The following is a 25,879-nucleotide window of genomic DNA, read 5'->3' on the forward strand; positions in this document are numbered from 1 at the left end:
CGAAAGTGCTATAACATAGCTAATGGCAACTGGCGCAATGTATTTTGTGTAGGCAAAACAAAATCAACGTTTGTAACGGCTGCAATACCTGAAAGTTTCACGCGGATACAAACTTTAAAACACACGTGTCTCAGAAGACTGTTCGGCGTCTCCTGCATAAACTACAATACCGACCAGTACGTCCCGAACATGGCAGCAGTACATGTTAATCCACAAGAACCCGTCTTGTCGACAGTTTAACGACGCACATTGGTTTGAATTTACATACGTTACAAGACACGACTCTCTGTGAAAGACTAGGCTTACGAGTCGTTAAGAGGGGGTCTACGTCGAGGCATTCAGAAGGAAAGCTGGATGGACAATGTGAAAAATGGTCGTCCTTCCAATTGGATGAGCTACTCATAATGATGATGATGATGACCATGATATTTAAAAAAACAAATATTAAATAAATTACTTTGCATTGCATCCAAGACTATAAAAACACAGTCGAAAGCTTCAATAATCAAAAGCATATATATTAATCTCGTAAAAGTCTTTTTAATTTATATGCATAGGTTGACTTTTGCGATAATTTGGTTTTAACTTCAAGTACTCACTTAGTTTAGTAAACATTCAGCTCTACTTAAGTTACTCTTGTACAAGCAAAAAGGCAATCATAGGAATATACATGTTTAATTATCTTCACAATTAGCAAAACAAAAAAGATGAGTGTAATGGAAATACATCGGGCAAAGGTTTATCTTCACGGCTAATCACATTGAACACTAACTGCTTAGTAAAGTGCATTATTCAACTGCGTTTCATAAAAAGTCTTGCGTGCTCGAAGACTCTGAAAGACTATCGATAAAGACAACCCTATTTCTTCCGTGTGAGGACCGATCGCTTGCATTTTATGCATACATGTCTACGTCTCGTTGTGATGAAGCATTGACCGTTATACATATGGAAACATATTCATGCTTAAAACGTACCCATCAAGGTCAAGGACGTCGATGACAAGCAGAGAAATCTAAACGTCAATTAAAGCTAATGATCAGGATACAAGGGGGTTGTCTTCCGATAAATGTAAAACGTCATCAATACAACCTAATTGCATGTTTGAAAGCAATTCAAGTACTAAACATCTTAATGATATAAATATGATCGTTACTGAGATTTGTTGTAGTTTGTGTCAATAGGACAGTATAATTGTGATTCCTACGCGCGACAGTTGCTGTTTACCAATGCGGTCATGTTTGAAATACGGGTACTACAATATTTGTTTCAAATACGATTTATACGATTTGGATAAACTGTATATAATAACTTATATTAACGTTTACTGTAGAAACAAAATACATTGGTGATGTTAATATTCAAGAATGGAGGACTCGGATCAAATCGCGTTTTATATTTAAAACGAGTGAACAGCTGGCACCAATTTTATGATTTACTAAATAAATATTTAGGTCATTCGGATGTCATTTAAACATGTATATAACATTGTATAATGATTGTCGTGGAAATCCTTATTAACATGGTGAACAAATAATATTTTACAGCAAATATGCCGCCGGACGTTTCAGGAAAATTTATGGCAATGACCTTAAGTGTGATAGTGTACATGTTAAACGTGGCAACTGGGGAACCGGTTACTCTTGGGTTACTCGTACCGCATGACGGATCAAGGTCTTTTGGAACAGAGGTGGAGGCAATAATGGCATGGGCTACTGAAAAGGTAAGTGTGTGTGTGTGTATACATGTACTTATGTGAACATAATGAGCATGGCATAAATGTTTGATACAACAGCAATACTGTTGTAAATATGGTATTTGTACAATAACATATGTGTCATCGTAGGACTGAATAAAATATATATTCCATCAAATGTACCAGATAAATGATGCTGAAACGTCTGCTGATGTCACGCAAACCTCCCTTTGAAATTTGTTACACGATACATATTAAGCGTTGCTAAATTATCATTGAATTGTAGCCGTTTTGGGTAATGGTTTATGTTCTTGGTTATTGTCAGTTTATTTCAGGATAATAAAATCAAATAATATAACATATTACTTGCTAATATATAACCTGAAGCTAAGTTTCAAAACATTTATTGTGCAGGTGAACTGCATAAAAATACGCGAGTGTTTATTACAATCTACTCCGTCGTCGCCGTTTTTCCTATTCATTGATTCACTTTTAAACGTTAACCAGTCTACTCAAGGTCTAAGTCAATATTATATTCGTTATCTGAAACATTAAGTACATCAATACTACTAGTCGTCAAACTTAAGGATACTTAAGGATATGGTAATCACATTTTTGAAGTTGTTTATCGATAATGATTCTTAAGTAAGTCATTATGACTTATCACACTAAATATGTATGTAGTTATAATACTGTAATATTGTAATTTGTTATACGGATATGTGTAAAGCTTGAACCGCAATTACAAACATTAATTCACTAACGAGCATCAGTACATAACTGAAAGTTCTGCATAAAGAGCTATATCCCAAAATAAAATCACTCATAATCAGGCGGTGTTACAAAAGCTACTATTATTTATTTGTCTAGTAAATATTATAGTGGTCATTCACAATGATGTAAGCATTTGAAATCCCTAGAATCGATCGTTGGGCACAGAGAGGGTCTTTTTAAATTTAGAAAGGATAGAACGAATGCGCAGATACGTATAAATTTTGGTAAATACAAGTAACGAAGCAGCATTTCGAAGACCACACTAAAAAAAATATTTAGTGATGTTAGCTGATATATAAACCTTAATAACTTGCAAATGAATCGATTCATTGTCAATGTCTTCTTTAAACAAAACACACAATTAACAGTATCCAGATTTAAGTTTGCAAATCCAGATTATTTGCAAACCTATTTTTTGTATTTATTGAACAATTGTTATGAAATTTTGCATATTTGTAGGGGGCATTGAGTACATACATATAATTGAAAAAAAAAGAGTTAAAATGTTTTTGGAAAGTAGAGTTATTTGATGATAAAGTTGCCATCCCCCGTTGGATCCCCCGTTGGTTTTGGCTCCCCCGTTAAGAATTGCAATTCTCCAACGGGTGTTTTTTCCAGACGGGAGAATTTTACCTATATTTTACAAAAAATGTAATTTAAATATTATGCTTTGTTTTCTGTTTCAATGTTTACAAATACACATGTTTAAGTTATAATTGTAAGAAATATGTACTTTAATAAGAAAATAAAGTGTTTGTAGATTTTCTTCCCCCATGGGGTTTTGACGGGGGATCCCGTCCATCTCCCATATCCATTAAATTCCAACGGGGTTTTCACGGGGGACCCCGTCAATCCCCCATTTAAATTAAACCCCAATGGGTGTTTAACGGGGGATCCCCGTTTAACTCCAATTTATAAAGAACTCCAATGGGAGTTTGACCAGAGAAGGGAGGGGGGGGGGATCAGACTTCAATAAACAGTTTATACCCATTGCAATATATTCCATTGTATAAAGAGTAAAAGACACCAAACTTTATTAAATAATTGATGTTTTCTTTTTAAGGTGTCAAAATCAATTTATAATTTTTGAATTTTCTTAACTCGGTACGTTACGTTGAATAAAATGTCTTTTTGAAAGAGATTAGACCCACATATTGCTATTTCTGGAAAGATGAATTTAAAACGTTCCATAATTTTGAAAGACTGTATAAATAATATAGTGACTTATCTCGAAAATATATTACATTTACCTTTTGATAATCCAAACGTTGCTTTTATCCATTTCTGTGATGATAAATACAATCCAGAAAGACAATAACATTGGAAACATACTTATTGCCATTCGGAATTGTATTATTGTGTTGTTTATTCCCCTTAAACAGTTTTTGAAGTTTTTTGCTCGAAATTTTGAGTTCGTCTATAATGCGTATATGACTCATTTTCGCGAATATGAACGAAACGAACGAATATGATCGAATATTTGCAATATTGATGCTTTTTCTGCAATGTTTTTATCAACAAATTACAGTTTAATTTAAAATACCATTAAGACTGTTAACATAAATAGAGCAATTCTCTAGCCATTATCATGTTTCGAACTCTAAAGTCATGTTCGCGAATATGAACATTGTTTTTAGGCTATACAATAACCACGACGACTCCACAATACAAGGTTTACAGTCAACTCGTACCTAAGTCAACTCGCACGGTAGTCAACTCGCACGTTGTTTGGTCAACTCGCACGGAAGTCAACTCGTACCTAAAAGTCAACTCGCACGGTAGTGAAACTATTGGTGTGTTGATGGGTTCTGAATGAGTTATTTATGCATAAACACAATGAGAAATACTTTCAGAGTTTAGTTCAATACTTTTTATTGCAATATTTTCACAAAATAACACATTTTTTTAACAAATTGTGTTTACACCAGGTTACATTATCGGCACATTATAACAGACAGTAAACGTACTTTTTAAAATATATTTTTTAAACTATTATTTTTATTAAAATATTTGAAACACACATTGTCAAAGCTTTATCATGTACAAAAGTAGACATTCATATATATACTTTTATTTTAATATTTATTTCAATATTTACATACAGTATCAAAGCTGTACAATATGTACACAAGTAGACATACATTTATATACTTTTATTTTAATATTTATTTCAATATTTACACACATTATCAAAGATTTACAATATGTACACTAATATTGTAATTTAATGAATAGGACATAAAGACTGATAGAAATATGAATTATTAAGAATTTAATATTTGTCATAAAACTATTAATGAAGATCCCGTTACCTATGGAAAACTTATTGCGCACACAATTATAAGTAAAAAACGTATAACAATAATGTTAACATGAGTACAAATACGTATAGCTTAGTATCATATAAACCGAGTATATATGATTATCATACCTACATGTATTGAAACATTTTTGTACGCAAAGATTATTAATTTTACAATAATAATCAGTCATAATACAATTTTACAGAATCAAATGTGTATTTAATTAATAATTTAATAAAATTGCCCAGCATTATTAAAATTTGAACATGAGTTACAGTTCTACATTAATTAATTAAATATTAAATTGTAAAGCATGACAAATTAAAATATTTATTTAAGTATTCCATACTACAGCCTTATTTCTAGGCAACCCCTATCAGTAATAGCCTTATCTACCCCTCGATTATCAGTACCCTCATCAGCTCTGAATGACTGACAGATTATCTGTTTATTGTAATTTTAGGGGTGGGAAATAGGATATGGTGTTTTCAGGTATAGTTACTTTCTTGACTGATTAGGTGACATATGGTTTATTATTACAATTCCAAATTAACAATTAAAGTGATAGTATGGGCATGTTTCACTGTTGAATTGAGCTGAACATAATTAACAGGTCAAAAGAGTTAGTTTAAATGTGGTTACTGACGAATTATCTGCAACTCATCTTGCTGCCAGTTGTTTATAAAAAGTATATATTATAGTCGATATTTTACATGACTCACCCAGTCCTCTAAGCCGATATGATCCGTAAAACAAAATAGTGTATTTGTGTCGTATGAACGAATCTGCACTAAAACTAGATTTAGATTCACTTCGTAAATCAAATCTTGTGTGTCGTCAGTTGTCAAAACGAAACTACGGTTGATATTCAAATGCATTATTTTTCTCTTTCCGGGATATTGTTGTAGTATGTTGATGCTGCATTAACAAATATAAGTGTATATGAAGTGAAAACACCAAAAATAAACAACGGTTGCGATAGACACCTATAAACTGTAATATTCCTATAATATCACTTTAACATACTAACGTATGAACATTTCAAAATCTGTCATAGCTTATTAAAAAAGTAAAACATATCAGCTTATATAAAATTTATAACAATTAAATAGAAATTAGAATACAAATAATTAACAAAAACAAAACATGAACGCTGAAAAAGAGCTCTACAAAGACTACATAGACATTTCACAAATGTCACGAAAAACCACTTAAATGTTCACTCGATCTTAACAGAATAAATACATCAGGAAGAATTATATTCATAGAAGAATTTCCATATCAAAAATGTTAGAAAACCATTTTAAAACAGCCGATATTTGTTAATATTCGCCCCTTTCGCGAATATAGTAATATACGCTCTTTAGTCGTACCGAGCACATATCAGTGAAAGGGGGAAAAATTACATATCTTTAAGGTATGGGTAACCTATGGTCTTTAAAAATCGATTAGGAATTTATAAAAGGTATTTCTTGTGTTAGGTTTAAGAAAGAATGTCTCAAAATATTGTAATAAAAACATTGAAAATTGAAACTAGCGACAGCTCCCTTGCAAGGATATTTTGGATCTCCAAAAAGGAGGTTTTTGCGAAGGTCAATATTTCACGCTGCAGAAACAGAACAGAACTTAGAAGGTAAATTGTGAAAAATCTAAAGACTTCTAGGTAAATAAGCACAGCACATGGTTGAAATTAATGAGTAATGTAGCCAAAACTAGAATTGCATTCTGTTTGAATGTACTTTGCATGCCATGAAATGGGTAAATTTCTCAATTTTTCATTAAAAAGTAGGTGGGTGGGGGAAAGGGTGTCAGAGACTCAGACAATTCACCCCCAAGACAATTCATCCCCTGGACAATTCACTCCAGAATTTGATTTCCTTGGACAATACACCCCCAAGACAATTCACTGCCATATTTTTTATATGATATTGTATTGTCATTTGCTTTTGTCATATTTTAAAATAAGTTGTGAACAGATGTTTGGGGTTATAATTTTGACTTTGTAGCATAATTTTGATGTGAAGATAATAAATGTTGTATGTAAATGAAAGATGAAATAGTGTTTTTTGTCAAATGCAATCCAACCAATGCTTTTTTTTCTATAAACTGTGTTACAACATATAAAATTGAAACAAATTAAGTATTTTGTATTGATAATATTTGTGCATTGGATTTAAATAACATACTGCGAAATAAGCGCACGCCCGTTGGCCTAGGCTTGTAAATTATAGCTCTGGCCTATTAAAATTGCCATATTGTACGCCCGTCGGACCAGTAGAAATTCCGTGTATCAATATTGTTTCATTTTTAAGTGTGATAAAAGTCATTATTTTGTGAGTACTTTGCGAAGATTTCCGACAGAACTTCGTACATCTTCGCCTAAAATACGAGATTTAAACGCGTTCCGATTGGTCCATACATTCAACGGTCATTTTCCAGTCTCAACACAGGCCACGTGGTGAACAATTTAGACTGGTTATTTACTATTGGCACACGTCATGCTGATGTGTTTTCTGCTGAGGTAAACTTATCAACGTACGCGGCTTGCATTTCCGGAATAAACAACGTTTTACTTTGTAACCTTGTTTGTGTGTTTATTTCCAAAGTTGTAAGTCCCTACGCGCATAAGGCTGCATAATGCTTAAATACGTAGCTGGAGCGAAACCAGGCAAGAAACTGCCCACTTCTGATCGTAAGTCAACAAATGACTTTGAAAAATCACGGAAACGTGAATTTCAAGAAAAGTGGTAAAAAATCAGTGATGAAGGAGAAGCTACTTCTGTAAGACAGAGTTTAATAAGCTACCCTTAAAAACACAGCATAAGAAAAAAGTCAACATGTATGATAAAAGTATGCCTTCACTTGTCAAGTAAACTTCTGGAAAATAACTATCAGGTTGCTTGTTTTACAGGATATGGTTTCTGACTAAGAGAATCTCCAGGATTGACATGACGCCTTATCAGTGATCGCTCCGCCCACTTAATCACGTGGCTCAGCATGAAGAAAACCTAGACAAGCTAACACCAAAATGGCTTCTTTGCCTATAGACTGCATATAGATTTACGCGATATTCCGGATGATTTTATGGACTTGTTTAACACCATATTACACGTGTAAAGGGGTTGATGCCATTTAGTTATTCTGCAAATGCACAAAATATAAGATTAAAGAGAACATCAGCTATTTATAACGGGTAAATCGGTACATTAAACACGCTCTCAAACGCTTGCGCGCTTCCCGAAATCGAACCCGTTATTACGTGTAATGGTGGTATTTGCAATAAATTAACACTTCACCGGTATTTACCCGTGTTATTAACAAAATTATTACAGAAACATTCCCCCCTACCCGTGTATTTGACACAAAATAGCGCTTTATAACTGGGAATTCGGTGAAGTTTTACGCGCTTTCTGACGCCAGGTGGGTTCCTCAATCCCACATGTTATTGCGTATAAAAGTGATATTAATCATATTAAACATTGCTTATGGGACATTTATCAATCACTATAGGTACCAACTTCCGCGAAGTTACCGCATTTATTGTTTAACTAATATCTGTAATAATAACTCTTTTACAATAGCATGTATCGATACGTATTTATTAAAATAATAACAAAATGGTTTTCACTTGTTTCTGACACACACAGAAACGCGATTTTTAACGGGGATTTCGTAAAGTTACACGAATTGGGTACCAAAATTCTCAATTATTTTACATGCACACATAATACATACTTAATAATGCTTAGTTATTGCTTATATGACATTTCAAGTTTGTGAAATAAATAAATGTTTTTTAAAGGGGATCTCAATAATTTTTTAAGCTTCCACTCGCTCTTGTCAAGGCCGCATTTCCGCGTTGGAAATGGTATAAATTTAATTCATCTAACTTATCTTTCTGGATATTAAAAGTCAGAGTTGCATTTACCCTTTTTACACCGTTTTTGCCATATTTCATGTCCGTTTTTTAATCCGAACAAAATATAGAAACTCGTTTAAAAAATGAGATCTAGGCATTCGAGCTCCTAGTGTGGATTAAAAGCGTTTATTGGTGACACCACATGAGCGCAAATGTGTAGATACCGTTAATAAGATAATAAATCACATGTCACCTTCAAATAACATGTATGATGTCAATTAAGTGCATTACTATCAGAGTAATAAAACACAGCATGAAATAGGCTTCATTGTGGGTTTTATTTCTCTTTCGTTCTCAGATGAACCTCGCTTCTGACCTAGTAACTAATAAAACTATTTAAAAAAAGTGAAATATTATGTGATAATCAGATCGATAACATAAACTATTTAAATCTGCTAGTATATCCGATAAAAATATATTATAATTGTCTTTGACAGTGTTGACGTTCAGTTGTTTGTGGTGACGACCGCATGTATTTATACAACTCTTACAGTTCTCAAGATCTCTTTTCGGCTTTGGAAACGATATAAATTAAATCTCGACAACTAATCTTTCAGGATATCGATTGTCCGAGTTACATAATCCCCATTGACACCGTTTAACCATTTTTAATCGTTTTTTTTAAGAGGAAAACAAAAGAAATTCATTGGAATAAAAGTGAACCTTAACATGTAGCTTGTCTAGAAAATGGCGGACAGGTCGTTGCTAACGAGTGCGCCCGATTAATCGATCGCTGATTGGTGGATCAATTCTAGTGGGCGGAGCGATCATAGATAAGGCGTCATGTCAATTGCAGTGATGATTAGATAAACGAAGAAGTTGTTTATCACATGTTAAATACTTATAATTAATAAAGGACATAATTACATTGACTTGTTATATTGTGTTGCAATTGTTTTTGCAATAGGCTTTACAGTTAACATACCCTGGATACAATTTTACTTTTAATAGATTAACTTCTATTGAAAGATGAAACCCTTTAACAGGGTGTATATTTTAACAAATTTACTTTGGGCTAGTAATTTTGCTGCTGGGCTACTTGTCTTTACCATTCCAGTAGCCCGAATGGCTAGTAGATAAAATGAACTATCGTGAAGACTGAAATAATATTATAAGGTTAACTGCTATTTTATTATTTGAGAACTTTGTCAAATATTGAAGTAGATTAATTAGTTTCATTTAATTCTTAGAATTTTACATTATGACAATTACTTATTTATTCATATTAGATGGGATAATTAATTTAATAAAATATTATGGTTTAATTGATAAGAAAACCTAAATTAAAGAAAGGAAATTTAATCTGGTTGGAAGCGTGCTATTAATGGGTATTACAATCAAGCATTCACACACCTGACAAGGCTTTATCAAAGTGTCAACACAGATTAACAAAGACTTCAGTTACACACATTGACAAATAATTATGTTGGGCTGGGCAATTCTAAGACCTGGTATTGTATTAAAAAATTCTATTGTTGTTCATCTGATATTTTGGTTATTATTTACCTGCCTATAAACAAAAGTGTTTCATTAAAAAAATTATTATTTTTATTCTTATTATCCATTAAGTTGTTGGATTTTCTCTCATTGAAGGATTAGTGATAGAAGTTGTGTTTGGTAATGTTGTGTATTGAAACATATTTTAGTCTGCAATTATCAGTATTCTTTTCAAAGCCAGTATCAAATTCACACCATTTTATGTTATAATTTTTTGAAATGCTACTTATACACCAATACCTCATGATTTATTAAAATCTACTATAATACCGCTAGTATGCTTCTCTTAAAAATGTTTTGAAATGTAATGTACTTTTTACAAAAATTGTACTCAATTCAAGTCCACTTCAATCATACAGTATGTTAACTCATTCCATACTACAGCCTTATCTCTAAGCAACCCCAATCAGTAATAGCCTTATCTACCATTAGATAATCAGTACCCTCATCAGCTCTAAATGCCTGACAGATTATCTGTTTATTGATACCTTTATGGGTGTGAAAAAGGTTGTTTTTTAGGTGTTGTTACATTGTTGACTGATTATGTGACAAATATTTTATATTATATTTCCCATTTAAAAATAAATATAGTAATTTTATAAAAATTTCGAAATCTTGCATAACTTATCAAATAAAACAATTAGATTATTTCCAAATAATGTATCCAATACCATTATTATTTATTTATACACTTTTTACAAATATAAACTGTTTTAATGAATAAAATCAATCTTAAATAAAACATAAACACATAATAAATTATTGAATGACATAAAAACAATAATAAGATATTGTTAATAATAAGATATTGTTAATAACAAAAACAAACATCAATAGATAAAAAGCACAGTTATGTTTCAATTGCAAGTAATTTTATGAAAAAAAGAAAGAAATTCTGAGAACATCTTAATATGCTTTTATTAGAACTTCATAAAAATAAAAAAGAATACAAATAACTATCCTTAGAAAAAAGATATTTGTAATTACTAAATCCTAAACAAACAGAAAAAGATATAAAAAAAATTGTCCAGGAGCAGGGGTGAATTGTCTAGGGGGTGAATTGTCTCCTCGGGGTGAATTGACATGACGCCTTATCAGTGATTGCTCCGCCCACTTAATCACGTGGCTCAGCGGGAAGAAAACCTAGACAAGCTTTCACCAAAATGGCTTCTTTGCCTATAGACTGCATATAGATTTACGCGATATTCCGGATGATTTTATGGACTTGTTTAACACCATATTACACTTGTAAAGGGGTTGATGCAATTTAGTTATTCTGCAAATGCAAAAAAAATATACGATTAAAGAGAACATCAGCTATTTATAACGGGTAAATCGGTACATTAAACACGCTCCCAAACACTTGCACGCTTACCGAAATCGAACCCGTTATTACGTGTAATGGTGGAATTTGCAATAAATTAACACTTCACCGGTATTTACCAGTGTTATTAACACAATTTTTACTGAAATATTCCCCCCTACCCGTGTATTTGACACGAAATAGCGCTTTATAACTGGGAATTTGGTGAAGTTTTTATGCGCTTTCTGACGCCAGGTGGGTACCTCAATCCCACATGTTATTGCGTATAAAAGTGATATTAATCATATTAAACATTGCTTATGGGACATTTATCAATCAGTATTATTAAAAGCGCAAAAACAACACAGTAAGTTTGGACATTGTCTGATATAAAATTAGCGTTGTACAAAATGGAATACGGTCAGGCTATTATAAATTAATAAGGCTACCAATATCAGACGCTCGCGCAGGTACCGACTTCCCCGAAGTTACCTCATTTATTGGTTAACTAATATCAGTAATAATAACTCTTTTACAATAGCATTTATCGATACGTCTTTATTAAAATAATAACAAAATGGTTTTCACTTGTTTCTGACACACACAGAAACGCGATTTTTAACGGGGATTTCATAGTAAAGTAACACGAATTGGGTACCAAAATTCTCAATTATTTTACATGCACACGTGACATAATACATACTTAATAATGCTTAGTTATTGCTTATATGACATTTCAAGTTTGTGAAATAAATTAATGTTCTATAAAGGGGATCTCGGTAATTCTTGAAGCTTCCACTCGCTCTTGTCAAGACCGCATTGCCTCGTTGGAAATTTCCGCTTTGGAAACGAAATAAATTCAATGTCACCAACTAATCTGTCAGGATATCGATTGTCCGAGTTACATAATCCCCATTGACACCGTTTAACCATTTTTAATCGTTTTTTTAAAGAGGAAAACAAAAGAAACTCGTTGGAATAAAAGTGAACCTAAACATGTAGCTTGTCTAGAAAATGGCGGACAGGTCGTTGCTAACGAGTGCGCCCGATTAATCGATCGCTGATTGGTGGATCAATTCTAGTGGGCGGAGCGATCATAGATAAGGCGTCATGTCAATTGTCTTGGGGGTGAATTGTCTCGCTTCCAGGGGGAAGATCAAGGGCAATAGTTTCACAAGTGAAGAAGCTGGCCTTGTCTTTGGTTTTATTTTCAATGCATGTTGCCTTAGCGCTATGTTATGACACTGACACAAATAGGCGTTCTTGTGTCACTTTCTGTTTTGATGAAATGGATTTGACTGTTTGCTGCCTTTCGGAACTTGAAATTTGGGCAAAAATATATCCCCTGCCCCCTTAACCCTTTGCATGCTGGGAAATTTGTTGTCTGCTAAAACGTCGTCTGCTGAATTTCTAAAATTAGCATTTTCTTTGATTTTTTTCAAAGAATACTATCAGAATAGCAAACAGTTTGGATCCTGATGAGACGCCACGTTTTGCATAGGCCTTTAAAATTCGGTTCCCGCACTGAAAGGGTTAATGAATGTTATCCACTTTTATAATTGATTGTTTTGTTGTTGGTATTGAATGTATTTACTACAACAAAAATTTTGTTGGTCAAATGTTGAAAAAAATCCATTAATTGAACAATGATGAAATTATTCACATGCTTAAGTGTTGTTACAGTACTGTAGATTTCGTCTGTGTGGTTAATCAAGTGTATCTACTGTAGATTATTTTTAATTTATTGAACATCATTTTTCACACCTGAGGATGTTTACGTCTGCTGCATCTTTAAGGCTTGAAAGCCACAGGTTGTGAACAAATGTGTGCATGTGTGCATATATTTTATTTCTTAGTTCCTTCCTCACCTGAATAATTACATGACAGTGTGTGATGATGAATATGTATTATCATGCTTATGACAATGTGTTGACCTGGAGCTCCTGCAGTTAAGACTCAAAATGTGGGAAGAATTTTCAATATTAAGAGCTTAATTCTATGCATTAATCTCTGACTCACTGAAAAACATATTTTAAAGTTGACATGGTCATGTGCCATGTGGATCAACCAGAGTACCTAATTTTAGCTCCACCTATATTGTATTGTTACCTCCGAAACAATTTACATCGACCCTGGTCCCAGAATGGAAATCAAATACTTGTTGCTGGTGTGACTGCACCAAATTGGCCTTTATTATCAGGCGATCAATTACTTGTAAATGAAAATCTACGATGGAAACTTTTTCGCATTATAATTATTATTAATATTTATTATTGTTACAGTTACATGTAAGTTGTGTCAATACCATCAGTGAATTCGTAGAAATATGGGATATTACGTAACCAAATGCATTGATGGTGTGCACATCACAATTTCAGCAAGAAAAGATTTTTCAGATACCAAATAGACAATTTTATGTGTTAAGTTTCTTTTTGATAAATGAATGCAGTTGTTTTTTGCTAACAATATAATATCACCACTATTGAATGCCCATAATCTATGAGCTGTTAGTTTGTTAGTTTCCATTTTTATTTAATGTCATTTATTAATTTAAAAAATCCAAATAGTGCCTTATGCCCTCTTAAATACATGCATCCAGTCTTATCTTATTTTGTCACCTTAGACCCCTAGAGAGCACAGTCACCCACGGTTTATTAGATTACAATCAGTAACACAGTAACTGATAAGCTGAAGGACACACTCCACACAAATATCTTATTATCTCCAGGTCAAACAATCTTGAGATTTGAGGGTTTTTTATTAATTTTAAATGAAGACGAAATAGGTTGTTTTTTTATTGAGGAAAACAAGTATTATAATAATTGTTTTAAACAATGTGTTGGCATGGTAAATCTATCAGTTGTATTTGATTTAATTATTGAGAACAATTGGCTAATGAATCTGCAGATTAATTTCACAAAGACAATATTATCAGTTTTAAATACATAGTTTTATTTGTTTGTAATACTACTGGCAATCTTCTTAGTTTTTTACTACAAATCCTTACTTTTTGTTTATCCCTTTACCCCTTAGGTACATATTTTGACGCATTTGTAGTCACTTAGAAAGTTATATTTAATTCAAGACCTTTCTTACTAGATCCAAGTTTTAAAGGCTTCATTTCCAACCCTTAGATACTGATGAGCAGCAAACAGCATAAAACCTGAACAGCCTGCATTTTATTCACAGGCTGTTCTGAAGTTATGCTGTTTGCACATAGCCACTTCCACTTTGCTTTTGTGTGGGAAAGGGTTAAACAAGTGTTATATTTTTATGCTTCCCGAAATAAAATTTTGGCGGAGCATATAGTGGCCAGTTTGTCCTTCCTTCCTTCCTTCTTTCCGTCACACTTTTGTTACGGTTTCTCATAGCGCCTTCAACACTTTACCGATCTCTTTCATATTTGGCATGTAGGTACCTTGCATGGACCTCTACCTTTTGATGAGGTTTGAGGTCACTGGGTTCAAGGTCAAGGTCACCGAGGCTAATAATAGATTTTTCTGTCACGCTTTTGTTACAGTTTCTCATAGGGCCTTCACTACTTTACGGATCTCTTTCATATTTGGCATGTCTAAGGTACCTTGCATGTACCTCTACCTTTTGATGAGGTTTGAGGTCACTGGGTTCAAGGTCAAGGTCACAGAGGCCTAATAATAGATTTTCTGTCATGCTTTTGTTACAGTTTCTTATAGGGCCTTCACTACTTTACTGATCTCTTTCATATTTGGCATGAAGGTACCTTGCATGGACCTCTACCTTTTGATGAGGTTTAAGGTCACTGGGTTCAAGGTCAAGGTCACCGAGGCTAATAATACATTTTCCGTCACGCTTTTGTTTCAGTTTCTCATAGGGCCATCCGCCTTCACTACTTTACCGATCTCTTTCATATTTGGCATGTAGGTACCTTGCATGGACCTCTACCTTTTGATGAGTTTTTAGGTCACTGGGTTAAAGGTCAAGGTCACCAAGGCTTATTATATATTTTTCCGTCACACTTTTGTTACAGTTTTTCATAGCGCCTTCAATATTTTACTGATCTCTTACATATTTGGCATGTAGGTACCTTACATATATAGACCTCTACCTTTTGATGACGCTTGATGTCATTTGGGGTCAAGGTCACCGAGGCTAATAATATATTTTTTTAGGTGGTTATTAACACATAGATTGACAAAGCGCATCATCGGGGAGCATCCATCGCTTTCAACGATACTTGTTGTTAGGAGTTTACTAAGGAGTTATAATGCTAGGGTTAAAAATGATTGAAAAAGTACCAAACAAATATTTGTGCAAATGGGGTGTCACTGGGCCAATTGTTGTACTGCTCATTTGACACTTTACAGTAAAACTTGTTGTTCAATGTCATAAGTTGGCAGTCATTTAGTCCAGCCCAAAAAAGGGACCTTTTACACAATTCAATATTCAGTATCATAATTTAAGATTCAATGTGACAGACTTTCAATTGATTTAAGGGCTTCTAAATGCTCACACCTCACATCAAAGATGATAAACAGTCTCTGGAAAAACCACAATGGGATTTCAATCAGGCAACATTCATTTTAATTTGTTCCCAGCATTTCATAAGCACTTTTTATATTGATCATTAAATTGTTCATCATAATCCATAAATAAACATTTAAAATGTATTTACAGGGCTCGAAATTTATTTTTTTTTCTACTTGCAAAACATTGCGAGCTGCTTTAATACCAACTCGCAAAATCAAAAACAGTCTCGCAAATTTTGCAGGAAACATAAAAAAGTTCGGACATTAATTTAGTACTATTAAAACAAAATCAAAAGTTCTTAACATACACATTTTATTTCTGCAATCATACAAATATATCAGTTCCTTGGACCATAAGGGCATTGTTTTCGAATATAAGTGTGTCGTGTTCACTCAGAAAACAAGTTTAAGTGTCAGTTTGGGATATTTTTAATGGGTTTAAAACTTTTCAAATATTGAAAAAAATCAGCTATGATATCGTGTGTTGAGTGCGACGTCACCAAAATACAAATCAACGGTTAACTTTACTTCATCTTTCGTATTTTTTTCCATCTGTAGGCAAAAAGAAACTAATTATGTTTGGCTTCGACGCCATGTCTGTTCAAGTTCAATGAACAAATGTGAATAGTCAACTGTTTCACGTTCTTTGTTCCAATACTATCCTCGTATCTGTACTATAAGTATACCAGTCTACATACAAGGTGTGCGCTTCCGCATACAGGTATTCAGACGTTCTATAAATTGACCTACGCAGGGCTCGAATTTAACTTTTTTTTCTACTTGCAAAAAATTGCGAGCAGCTTTAATACCAACTCGCAAAATCAAAAACATTCTCGCAAATTTTGATGGAAACATAAAAAACCCTTGGTTTTTAGTTTAGTTCTATTTAAACAAAATAAAAGTACTTAACATGTATACACATTTTATTTCTGCAACCATACAAAGATATCAGTTCCTTGTACCACAAGGGCCCACATTAGCTTGATTGACCATCTTCATCTATAACAAGTTTTAGTCTTATTTTAAGTTATTTTTTCCACTAATTCACTGTTTTCATAGAAGGATTTAAAATCTGTTTTTTCTAACTAAACGGTTAACTTTGCTTTATCTTTTGTATTATGTATATTTTGTGTTATTTCCGTCTGTGGGAATAAAGTGACAAGTTATTTTTCGCTTCAATGAACATGTGTGAATAGTCGACTGTTTCACTTCCTTTGTACCAATACCATCCGCGTGTCTGTATATACCAGTCTACATACAAGGGTTACGCATAAGGGTTCTTGGGCGTTCTATAAATTGACCTAAGATTTAGTGATCATGCGTCGAGCAGCATTATACCTACTCATTTCTTTTCACTATTTACTTGCAAAAAAATACTAGTGGCTTAAAACTTGACTCGCATTCGGTATTTTTTACTCGCATTTTGCGAGTGTGCGAGTGTTAATTTCGAGCCCTGCTACGGTTTAGCGTTCATGACGTCGAGCGCATTTATATTACTAGTTTTTTTCCCACTATTTATGTACTCGCAAAAAAATACTAGTGGCTTAAAACTTAACTCCTAATCAGTATTTTTCACTGGCATTTTGCGAGTGTGCGAGTGTTAATTTCGAGCCCTGATTTACAATTTCTTTTGAACATTCTCTCCAAATGCTTTGTGACACTATTTCCAATATTCTATCAGAAATTGTGTTTTTGTTTTGGCTCTTTTTAATTCACCCTAGGGTGTGATGAAGATACAAAAAAGTATGTCAAGGGAAGCTCTGATTTTCTCATTAATTATTTCAAGATAAAAGAGTTGTACATTTCATGCAAATTAAATATGCTTCAAAACATTAAGGGTATTGCACATGCTTGATAATAGTTTCTTTGTGTCTCACATCACTGAAGCACAAGCTGCTATCTACTGTTGTGCAAATGTCAAATTATAATCTAACTTTCATTTTTACGTGAAGTATTTAGTACAAATACCATTTCATAATTATTTGATGAGTTGATAAAACTTTTTACCTGAGAAATGGGGTTATATTTTCAATAAGTTGCCAGTAGCAGACATGGGGTAATCATAATTGTTAATCTGTTATCATCATGATTATTAATTGATTACTTTTTTCATTAATCATGGATTGATCATTAATTATAGCTTTTGTATTACTTAAATAATAATTTTATAGATTACCTCTACAAGAGGTCATTACTCATTATTATTTTATGATTATGATTACTTTTGACCAAAAAGCAGATTCAATTTCAATTCATGAAGACAAATGACACATTAACAACATCAGACACTTGCCAACTTCTCATGTAGTTAATTACTCAAGTGGTGTAGATCTCTGATAGCTCTCGGTCCGAGGGGTATTTAAAGGGATTAAGTCTGAACAATAGTTCTTATTTGGAACTTGCCTACAACTGGTTTTTCCACTAATTAACATGAGGTACAAATAAAATTGATCTAGATCCACGGGAATGCGTATTGTTATTCCCCCTACAGGTGAAAATGGAGGGGACTTATGGTTTTTGCTCTGTCTGTCAGTCAGTCAGTCAGTCACACTTTTCTGGATCCTGTGATAACTTTAAAAGTTCTTCATATTTTTTCATGAAACTTGAAAATATGGATAGATGGCAATATGGAGATTATGCACGTCACTTCATTTTGTTCCTACATCAAGAATTATGGTTGCGATGGCAACAAATAGATTATAAATATTGCTGAAAATAGTGGATCCTGCGATAATTTTTAAAGTTCTACATATTTTTTCATGAAACTTGTAACATGGATAGAAGGCAACATGGAGATTATGCATGTCAATTCATTGTGTTCCAATGTCAATAATTCTGATTGGTATGGCAACAAATAGACTAGAAATATTGCTGAAAATGGTGGAGTTTCATCGGTATTGGACTTATATTGCTTGGAAAGTCTTGTTCAAACTAAGTAAGTACGGTACCAGAATATTCATGTGACAGTAGGGTCATAATGGTAAAAAGTTTATTGTACCTAACGATAAGTTGAGTTCCGAATACAGTCTATTGCATTGATGATCTGCATTTATGCAAAAAATAAGTGTTGGAGCTTAATTAGGTGTGGGAACAGTTAAGTAATCAGTCAAATAATTGATTTCATGAGAATTTTAGTGAACCATGTTAACCCATGTATACAAGTTACATTTTGAAAAAGCAATTCATGCAACTTCTGCACCAGTGGAGAGACTCTGGCATTTTCTTTCCTTTCTGATAGAAGTTGAATGAGTGACCGCACTTTTCAAATGCCCATGAACATCAAATGCAATAATCGTGCAGTACCATGCATCTTTCTTTTTTGTGCAAGTTAATAGGATAAGAATTAAGGGTGTCACGGTACTCTGTGGGACGGTATATCGTAATAGTCTCCTCTCAGTACGGTGCATGATACGCCTTCGAGTGCGTATGGTACGGTACAGCATTTTTCATATGCGCCAACGCGCCAAGTAAACTTTAAATGTTTGGATGTTGTAACAATACGCGGCAAGAAAGATTTCATTGGCGCAATCAATAAAATATGTGGCACAGTAATTGGATCAATGTTAACGGAAATTCTCCCAATATCATCTCATATCACATTTTTAAATGACAAATTTTGTAATCATGAATTTAAAATAAAAAACATTTTTTACAAATTAAAGAAATGAATGTATGTAGAGGTCTTTAAATAAAATTGAAAAAATGGTTTAAAATGGTTTGTATGTTGTTTCCATCTGACAATACGTATCCCATTACATATTGTATCGTACACACTGTACCGCGATACGTATAGTAATGAAGGGGAGCGTATCATGACACCCTTAATAAGAATAGGATTTTTACAAATTAAAGAAATGAATGTATGTAGAGGTCTTTAAATAAAATTGAAAAAATGGTTTAAAATGGTTTGTATGTTGTTTCCATCTGACAATACGTATCCCATTACATATTGTATCGTACACACTGTACCGCGATACGTATAGTAATGAAGGGGAGCGTATCATGACACCCTTAATAAGAATAGGATTTTTTTTTATAGATGAACAGTGGTTGATAAAGGGTCTAGAAGCCCAAATATTTTTAAATGCATGAATTAATACATTTGTAATCAATTTGATCACTTTGGTTGAGATTACCAATTAATAATATATCAATGAAAAAAACATTAATCATGTTAAAAAATAAGTTAAAATCATTAATTTCATTGATTTTTTTTTCGAGTTATTGACCACATGTTTGCCCAGTTGCAACTGAGAGTAACATTCTTTTGTGACATAGACATTTTGCTTCACTTCATTATAAGAGCTATCACACTGCAGTTTATAAATTAACTAATAAGATAAGCTATTGGGGGACATCACCGACCCCAGTAGACAGATTATCTCCAGAGCCAATTAAATATGCAGGTTTTGTTTTTTTGCTATAATTAGCACATGCTTAACAGTTACATTTATATGTTTCAATTGTACTTTCTCGTGGAAGCTGTCTAAGCCAGCTTTTTACCTTACCTGACCTTTGTAAGACAGACTGTCCAATAAAATTTCCTGCGGCTAGACACAAATAAAGACACTTCATTTATTCCATTGGCTGATTTGAGCGATATATATATATGGTATGTCAATAAAAGATTCTTATTGTGTTTTCAACAATATCATGAAAATATTATTTTTGATTATTTCACCATATTGACGTTGCCAAATGTGTGGGGAATGCTTGCCAAAAAAATAATGATGTTATAATATATTATACATTTTGGGAAGTAATTTAAGTATTTCTTTGCATCAATAGAAAATAACATAAAATAATGACCACTTAAACATTAAAATTATTTAAATCCGAACAAGATGTAGCCCCCCTTCCCTAGCAATTGCTGTGAGGGGTAACAAACACCTGGACATTAAACCCGGGGGGGGGGCATACCCATTTGTATACGATACCATTGAGAATGTGGACAAGAAGTTTTATAAACTGGACCCATTTAAATACTAGAATTTGATAAAGTGGACACATTTCATACTTGAATTTTAATTTCTGTCATATCAATACAGTATACTTATTGAATTTGCTATGATATCTTTAACGCTACTGAAATTTACTTTTTGATACCCATTTATATGGTGTGCGGTAAAAATGCCATAGGTAAAAATGCCAGAGGTAAAAATGCCAGCGGTAAAAGTGCCAGAGGTAAAGTGGTAAAAATGCCATAGGTAAAAATGCCAAAGGTAAAAATGCCAGACGTTATATAGTAAAACAGATTTTTGAGCAATATTTTTTAATGATATTGAGTATTGTACGGAAACATTTTTTTTTTAATTGAACATGTTGTTAATGGTTGGGAATTTGTGTTTCTTTGATGAATCGGTCATTAAAGAAAACTTGTTAAATTCATTGTAAAAGGATATTGAGTATTGTACGGATACATTTTTTTAATTAAACATGTTGTTTGAGAATAATGTGTCAGTAATACATGTTATTTTATATTGTATTCTAAAGATTCACATGCCTTTTTTAAGAAATGAAAGATTCAAATGTGTCTTATTCATATTGTTTATGTGTCTTAAATGTGTCTTATTTATATGTGACTACGTGCTTATTTTTTGAAGAAATGAAAGATTCATATGTGTCATAATTGTATTTTATCCATGTCTTAAATGTGTCTTATTTAAGACTACAGGCTATACCGCCAGTGCGATGCAATAGATCTTATTTCTTAATCTCCACTTTCACACTTAGCGCTGTCTTTAATAAGGCTACCTCTATTTCAAGGACAGATTACTGAAAACTAAATAAAAAGTACAACGGTGATGTTGATCCATGTTGATGTTGATTCTAGCTAGATCATATTTAAGTAAATTATATTAGTTCGGAATTATACAATTGCGTATGCTATGCTTAGAATATATAGACATTTATTAACATTTATTAACTGTACTGATATCCACATCAAATAATGATTTTACCTGTATTATTTGCCATTGAACGCGTATTTAAAATAATAATGGTAAATAAAACGGATGCTTGCAATAATTGTCATTAACTTTTTCAAATGGTATAAATATAAGACAATGGTAGAGCGTTTACTATTTATTGAAGTTTTTTTAAGGTACACAACAATTTAGCAATAAATGAAATCAGTTATTTTGGCAGTAAATCCAATTTTTCCAGTACAGTAGCCAGGTGCCTGTGTATTGAGCTAATAAGATAGTGATCAACACAGCAGGTTGCTAATACACAGTGTAGACTTCCCCTGACTTTTATTCGAGCACAATAAATCCCAATATTATTAAATTAACAGAACAGAACAGCGAGTTTATTTGCGACATAAGCATATACAGCTAAACATCAAACTACCATAATAATAAATACACAATACACATGCATCAAAATAACACCAAAAATATGTTTATGCATTTTGTACAAATATATGACTTGTGAGAATGTGTGATGTAAGAGAAAGCTCTGTCTGTTTTAACAAAGTTAAGTGAATTTTTAAAATCCGCAATTGATAAAGAAAAAACTACAGTTAGATGTTATGTACAAAATTTTAGTTGTGGGGGGAAAATTTAATCTCTAAAAAATATTTATATTATCTGCTCTAAGTTTAAATGCTATAATTAGCAAGACGTATCAATACATGCCTCATTTAATAATCAAACTATTATGCATTTATACATAAGCAAATTTCTGATTTCAATAGTTTTATGGTTTCCCATATTTATGCCCCCTTCAAAGAAGAGGGGGAAGATTTTTTGTACATGTCGGTCAGTCCGTCCGTCCACCGAATGGTGATGTATATCATTTGATGTATATCAAAGTTATAATGGCAGACACAGTATGGTGCCAGATAAGAGATTAGCCCTCCCCAATTAAATCAACTTTTTATAATAATTTAAACATTTATAATTTGACTTCATTCTCATTCACAATCTTACTTTGTGTAAATTAGTATACATAATGGTTTGTTTATTTTGTGTAGTTAAAATCATCGAAGAATGTGCTTAATTAAAAAAGTGCTTCAGTTTTATAAGTTAAGGAAAGTTTTAATAAATTTATCATTTAATATATGATTTAATTTATAAATTTAGTTTTGAAACAAGAGTCATTTAATAATTAAGATAAGAATTTAATTAATAATTTAATTTTAATCCATTGATCAAGGAATATTAAATCTAAGAATTTAATTTAAAACAGGTGCCTGTTGATCAATTTATAATATAGGAAGATAATTTAATAAGGTGTCTTAGCTCAGGTAATATTAAATACCACACAATACCATAGCAACTTGATATTTGTCATGCATGTGTATCTCATGAATCCGCACATTTTGAGTGGTGGAAGTTCAAGGTCAAGGTCATTCTTCAAGGTCAAAGGTCAAATTGCGGCACAGTAGGGGGCGTTGTGTTTCTGATGAACACATCTCTTGTTTTATCTAAATTTAGAATAGCATTTAATACATTTCATATTATTTGGTGTTCATCTGATATGCTCATTTGTATTTTCAGTTTGGCCATGCCCAGGAGGGAGTGACTGAGTTATGGGGTGCAGAAGAAGCACAAGCCATCTCGACATGATGAATCATCCCCAACAGCGCTTGAGGATGGTTTCTTGCTCGATGAGGATGAATCCATAACTGAGAACTGAGGATGATACTTCTCTCAACACTGCATTGTATGAAGACAAAGCAACTCAGTGTGGTTAGTCATCGTCAACAACAGAACCAGACTCAGCTGACGTTGGAGACTGTCAAGTTGAGATCACTGTGCCTATCAGGGTTGAGTGTTACATACTGAACGAAGTGATCCAAAGCAATTTATTGTCAATACGCACGCTAGAGACCTGGACATTCGCTTTTTACATTCAGATCAAAGCATGGCAAAACATATTTAAGGATGAAAGTATGTGTTAATGAAGCAGGACACACTACTGAATATGTTCGTGGTTAGGAAGTTGCCCAGAACCATTTTTTTGTGGGAACAAATTTCTAGTGATTATCTTTTTGCCCTTTAGCTCACCTGAGCACAATGTGCTAATGGTGAGCTTTTTTGATCGCCTTTTGGCAGTCGTGGAGTGCGTGTTGTGTGGCGTCAACATTTGCCTTGTAAACAATCTTGAGGCCACATTAATTGTCCAAACTTCATAAAATTTGGTCAGAACATTTTTCCAAATGAAATCTCGGACAAGTTAAAAAATTGTTCCGGTTTATTGTCCGTCATCATGAAACTTGGTCAGAAGATTTGTCAAAATGATATCTTGGGCAAGTTCAAAAATGGTTCCGGTTGGTTCAAAAACATGGGCACCAGGAGGTGGGGCATTTTTCCTTATATGTCTATATATAGCTATAGAAAAACCTGGTATCCGGACAATCTCTCCTACAGACAATCGCTCCTACGCTAAATTTGATAGGGCGGATGGTCGCTCCTACGATGTTTTGACAGGGCGGACAGTCGCTCCTACGATGTTTTGCAAGGGCGGACAGTCGCTCCTACGATGTTTTGACAGGGCGGACAGTCGCTCCTACATTATTTTGCCAACCTGGACAATCGCTCCTACATTATTTTGTCAACCCGGACAGTCGCTCCTACATTATTTTGACTCCACGGCAAAATGTAGTGTACGCTGATCAAAGGCTAACACCTATGATTAACCGACAATTAAAATTGCCAACTTGTGTCGAAAAATGCGAAATAAGCCAGATATTTAGATTTGAAATCGAAAATGTCTGTACATTTGAATTCGCCATTATGTTGCATTTCATGAATTTTGTATTCAATGTATAATTGATTGAAGCGATTGAATAATTTGGAAAGTTCTAGTGATGTCGTTTAAATTTGTGAAACTACGATGATATAAGGTATAAAATACGCATCTTGTGTATCCTTGGCAGGATAGCTCAGTTGGCTAATGCGTTTTTTACTTCGAGTCCTGCTGCGGGCTACTTTTGTTTTCCTTTTTTAAATTTTATTTTTGATTTTTTACTGGAGCTTTTTAAATTTAATGTTTACATTTATCAATATAAAGCATTTAATGACAAACTTCAAAACATGCCAAAATCTGTGAAAAGGCCCCTTTAATGTGACGCCATTCTGTAATCTTTATGCACGGTTGGCACATCATAGGTGTCAAAGTGGTCATTATCGATTGATACTACCATTGTTGTTATAGCAATTATTGATTTAATGCGGTTTTTATGTTTATTCCATTCGCAAAATGGCACTTATTCCAATAAATGTAATATAGGAAAGAATGTCCCTGATAGGAATAATGTAGGAACCATTGTCCAAAGTGCCCTTATAACTACCTTATATTTACAGAATCGACAAACTGTAACATAGTTTGTCAGTAAGTAAATTAATTAATTAAAATCAAATTGATCGGCTCATGTTAATTAAATTGGCTTTCTGTTAACAGGTTGGCAATTATAATTGTTGGTTAATTATAGGTGTAAGCCTTTGATCAGCGAATAATATGTTTTGCCGTGGAGTCAAAAATAATGTAGGAGCGATTGTCCGGGTTGACAAAATAATGTAGGAGTGATTGTCCGGGTTGGCAAAATAATGTAGGAGCGACTGTCCGCCCTGTCAAAACATCGTAGGAGCGACTTTCCGCCCTGTCAAAACATCGTAGGAGCGACTGTCCGCCCTGAAGACGTTTAACTAACTGGCATAAGGACTCAGACCTCTACTGGCTCTGGTTGTACTAACGCCGACTAAACCTCCCATGTGTATTTCACTCAAGTTGTGTTTGTTTCCATGATAAGTTGAACATCTTCACATAAAATATACGTTTGTTAATCGTCATTCTGCGTTTCTAGTTTTTTTGGATAGGCATTCTTTGAAGACCAAACCAAGGACACCTTGACGATAAACAAATACCTTTAACATTCTA

General features: G+C 33.3%; 1 long non-coding RNA gene across 1 annotated transcript; it reads left to right on the forward strand.

The window, feature by feature from the left end:
* Positions 1-6,283: 6,283 nt before the first annotated feature.
* LOC127831935 (uncharacterized) lies at positions 6,284-25,282 on the forward strand. Its single transcript, XR_008026572.1, has 2 exons — positions 6,284-6,403; positions 23,497-25,282. It is a non-coding gene; the product is annotated as an uncharacterized LOC127831935 (long non-coding RNA).
* The last annotated feature ends 597 nt before the right edge of the window (positions 25,283-25,879 follow it).

Source organism: Dreissena polymorpha, chromosome 5 (assembly GCF_020536995.1).
Source record: "Dreissena polymorpha isolate Duluth1 chromosome 5, UMN_Dpol_1.0, whole genome shotgun sequence".
Classification (NCBI taxonomy): domain Eukaryota; kingdom Metazoa; phylum Mollusca; class Bivalvia; order Myida; family Dreissenidae; genus Dreissena; species Dreissena polymorpha.